The 4,748-nt window shown below is 37.9% G+C and overlaps 1 long non-coding RNA gene across 1 annotated transcript; it reads right to left on the reverse strand.

Annotated features, from left to right (window-relative positions):
• Positions 1-2,625: 2,625 nt before the first annotated feature.
• LOC125531646 lies at positions 2,626-4,393 on the reverse strand. The gene is made up of 3 exons (XR_007293390.1): positions 4,047-4,393; positions 3,724-3,780; positions 2,626-2,845 (listed from the first exon to the last, which is right to left on the reverse strand). It is a non-coding gene; the product is annotated as an uncharacterized LOC125531646 (long non-coding RNA).
• Between the last annotated feature and the right edge of the window lie 355 nt (positions 4,394-4,748).

Below are 4,748 nucleotides of genomic sequence, written 5' to 3' on the forward strand. Positions count from 1 at the left end.
TGCAACTAACTCATTAGTTGCAATGCTTGCAAGGCTTATTTGTATGTGCATTACCGAGAGGGCCCAGAGATACCTCTCCGGCAATCGGAGTGACAAATCCTAATCTCGAAATACGCCAACCCAACAAGTACCTTCGGAGACACCTGTAGAGCACATTTATAATCACCCATTTACCTTGTGACGTTTGGTAGCACACAAAGTGTTCCTCCGGTAAACGGGAGTTGCATAATCTCATATTCATAGGAACATGTATAAGTCATGAAGAAAGCAATAGCAACATACTAAACGATCAAGTGCTAAGCTAACGGAATGGGTCAAGTCAATCACATCATTCTCCTAATGATGTGATCCCGTTAATCAAATGACAACTCATGTCTATGGCTAGGAAACATGACCATCTTTGATCAACGAGCTAGTCAAGTAGAGGCATACTAGTGACACTCTGTTTGTCTATGTATTCACACATGTATTATGTTTCCGGTTAATACAATTCTAGCATGAATAATAAACATTTATCATGATATAAGGAAATAAATAATAACTTTATTATTGCCTCTAAGGCATATTTCCTTCAGAAGCTCTACTGGATCGTGAGTTCGCGGGACGTCACCGAGCTGAACATGTGCAGATCACGGAGGTGCCGTACGTTCGGTATTAGGATCGGTCGACCGTGAAGACGTACGACTACATCAACCGCGTTGTCATAGCGCTTCCGCTTACGGTCTACGAGGGTACGTGGACGACACTCTCCCCTTTCGGTGTGATGCATCACCATGATCTTGCATGTGCGTAGGATTTTTTTTGAAATTACTGCGTTCCCCAACAGTATGATGAAGGCGGTTCTCTCTCAAACAACTCTACAATCAAATACAAGTAATCTCTTCTGTCCCCAAAACACTCAATAAAATTGTCAATTGTATAGGTGCACTAGTTCGATGAAGAGATGGTGATACAAATGTAATATGGATGGTAGAAATAGGTTTTTATAATCTGAAGTTCTGAACAAATAAAAACTACAAGATAGCAAGTAACAAAAGTGTGCAAAATGGTGTCTCAATGCTTGGAAACAAGGCAGAGGGTTCATACTTTTGCTAGTTCCAACTCTCAACATCATTAACATAACTGAACCACATGATAATCCCTCAAAATGCAGCAAAGAATCACTCCAAAGTTTCTATTCTATCAAAGAAAGTAAGATGAAATTGTTAGGTATGAAACCACCTCAAAGTTGTCTTCCAATCAATCTATTGAACCACTCCGGCCCCAAAGTGTCACAGATAGTCCTATAGATCGTACAATGACAACACTATATGATACTATCGTTCAACCTTTATGCTTAGAGTACCCCAATGTCACAACAGGTATCCGCAAGTTAATTACTAGACATGCATCAAGTGATCTCAAATCCAAAGTATTCAATCCAACATAAAGAAACTTCAAAAAGAAAGATTCCATTCACCATAAAAAGGATAGAGGGATATGAACATCATAAGACCAACTTTATTAATCAAGCTCTTGATACAATCAAGATCGAATCCATCAAGAACATAAGATATATATATATATATATATATATATATATATATATAGAGAGAGAGAGAGAGAGAGAGAACACATAGCTAGTAGTACATACCCTCAACCCCGAGGATGAACTACTCACAGATCACCACGGAAGCAGGAAGGTTGATGAAGGGGCCTCCGTGGACGGGTTCCCCCTCTGGCAGAGTGTCAGAAATGGCCTCCAGATGGGACCACCACAAAATAGAAAACTTGTGGTGACGGAAATATTGTTCTAAGGGTACGGTGAAAGGTTTCGGTATTTATAGGAATTTGTGGTGTTGGAATCACGCCAAAAGGTTGCTTAGGAGGCTCTGATACATCTCCAACGAATTTATAATTTATAAAGTATTCATGCCATGTTTATAACAATTTTATATGATTTTGGTGCACTTATATATGATTTTTATGGAACTAACCTATTAACCTAGTGCCCAGTGCTAGTTGTTGTTTTCTGCATGCTTTTGGTTTTCCAGAAAATCCATACCAAACAAGGTCCTGATACGTCTCAAACGTATCTATAATTTTGTATTGTTCCATGCTATTATATTATCTGTTTTGGATGTTTAATGGGCTTTAATATGCTCTTTTATATTATTTCTTGGACTAACCTATTAACTGGAGGCCCAGTGTCAGTTTCTGATTTTTTGCCTATTTTAGAGTTTCGCAGAAAAAGAATACCAAGCGCACTACAACAGGAACCCCCCTTTAACAACGCATCAATGCGTTGTCATATGTCCATATATGTGTTGCTAAGGTCTACACCAACGGATTAGTATGTGTTGCCGTTGGTGGCGTTGGAAGGATCTACAACAACGTATATACGTGCGTTGGTAAACAACATGTAGAAGCGTTGTTAGATAGCAACATATAAGGCTAGGGCCCAACAACACTACATATGCGTTGGTGGTGACCCTACACAACAGGATTCTAGAAGCTTCGCTAGATAGCATGAACAACTAATGATTTTCATATATTGCATCCAAAATTATTAGTTCAACACCAATAGTGCATAGGAGCCGCAATATAATAAACAATCCAGTCTCATATATTAAATCAAATATCAAATATGTGGCATTACAAAGAACATGGTCCAAAGATTACAAGAGGTGAAACTATCTAGTAGTAGGCCAATTCTTGACCTTGCCATCAACTATAATGTTTGAAACATTGATACTAAAAGTTACATTCTAATTGACTTGTAGCCAAACTATTTGCCTTGGAATCAAAATCTTCTTGGCCTTGCAATCAAAATCTAAGTCATGCATCCTCAATTTATCTTGGTAATCTACAAAATAACAATACGAGGCAAGCGATTACAGTAAAGTAAATTAGGTTAATAGAGAAGTAAAATTTAAAGGTGCACCGTACAAATGTTTTTTACCAAGGCATAGATTTGTACATAGAGGTGGGATAATTAATAATCTGATTACAAAAACATCTACAACAATTATTAAATAACATGATTATGCCCTATATCCATGTACTGATTTTTTTTGCATCTCGCATCAATTCAAAACTATATGAACTAGTATTATATAGTTTTAGTGTCCCAGTCTATTTTTTATAAAAAAAGACCAAAATGCAGAAGTGGAAAGTGCATATACTTGCAACATCAGTAGCATCGCTCTGTAAATAAATAACAAAATATGCACTAGCGAAAGGGTCATCGCCATGCTATGAAGTACAAACACAGAGACTCCGGGTCTTCACCCTTACTTTGTAAACCGAGGACATTCTATTTCTCTCTTAATTGTCATGCACATGTTCTGAATACCCATGGCTCGTTCAGATTAAAAAAACTCTGTATTAAAACACCAAGTACCTTTGACCAATCGTATGTGGCTATTCATTGTGAACAACCATCAGCTTGTATTTACTACCAAAAATTATCCAAAATTATATTAATAGTAATAGTGAGATGAGTTCAGCAACCGACTAAATGATAAGTATTCTAGGTGACCAGTTATACCAACTATACATAATTGAATATTTCTATTTTCCAATGGTCTCTGCACTAATTAGCTTTGGGGCACATCACTCCCGTAATACCCATTCTTGGGACGATTTATTAGTCATGCTTTCTATGGTGTATTAGGAGAAATCTCAGTGCCATCAAATCAAAAAAATTTAAATAATCTACATTACACAAAACGTCATTGTTACCTGGGTACTACAAAGTCAAACATTAGAATTTCCTGATCCATGTAAAATTCTCAGAACCTGCAGAAGCAACAACACGAAAAAAAAAGCATCATCAGATTGGAACAACTGGAGTTATCAACACATGCATAGAAAGAAGACGTGCATAATGAACTAACAAACAGAAAGACGAAACAGCAAGAAAACTATGAACTGTATACCCTGAGCCCCTGACTTGACCTTGAAGGAATGCTTGACCTAATTAGTATAGAAAAGACCATGCCATAATTAGAATACAAGAGAGGACATCACAGAATACAAGAGAGGACATCAGAGACTGAGCCTACCATAAGAAGTCTGGTTTCCGTCTGATCTTGCAGCGTCACCCCAAGCAGAGATAAGGACTCAGACCACAAGCGGCATGAAAAAAGAGTAAGGATTGATCCACACACATAGCAGCAAGAAAATTAAAACCTAATGCATCACAAGAAACGAGTATTGAGTAAAAATGTACGCAATCATTCTTCATGAAAATTGCACGGTTAACTGCCGCCTCAAACCACATCTCCAGTCCCTATGCATTATCATCACTTGAAACATCAATCGTCATGTTCCCGTCTTACTAAAATTACATATCATATCTACATGCATCAACCCATTCAGGTATAAGCTTGGTGAAAAAGGTTGTTGAACTTGCTTTGAGAGGAAGACGGGAGAGACAGAGCAGGGGACACACTAAGCAAAATACCATACAGGTTCTGAACTTGTTGTCTCTCTGCAGAAATCATCTCTTGTTCAACGTTTGGGTAGAAGAATCCTGCATTTATTTCAACAAGAAACTTATGTGTCAGTTAAACGGTTCCCTTCAGTGATGCACGTAAAATAGGAAATCTTAGTAGGTTTGTAATCAGCATGTGCAGCTACGCAGGCAGGGAAAATCATCAACAAGGATGCAGTCCATTGGTGTTGTAACTTGTAAGATGCGGCCGGCAAGGAAAAACAAGGATGGGCGAGGACAACGGGGAATATTACTTTTACATAAGGGTCTG

Source organism: Triticum urartu, unplaced genomic scaffold (genome assembly GCF_003073215.2).
Source record: "Triticum urartu cultivar G1812 unplaced genomic scaffold, Tu2.1 TuUngrouped_contig_7721, whole genome shotgun sequence".
Lineage (NCBI taxonomy): Eukaryota > Viridiplantae > Streptophyta > Magnoliopsida > Poales > Poaceae > Triticum > Triticum urartu.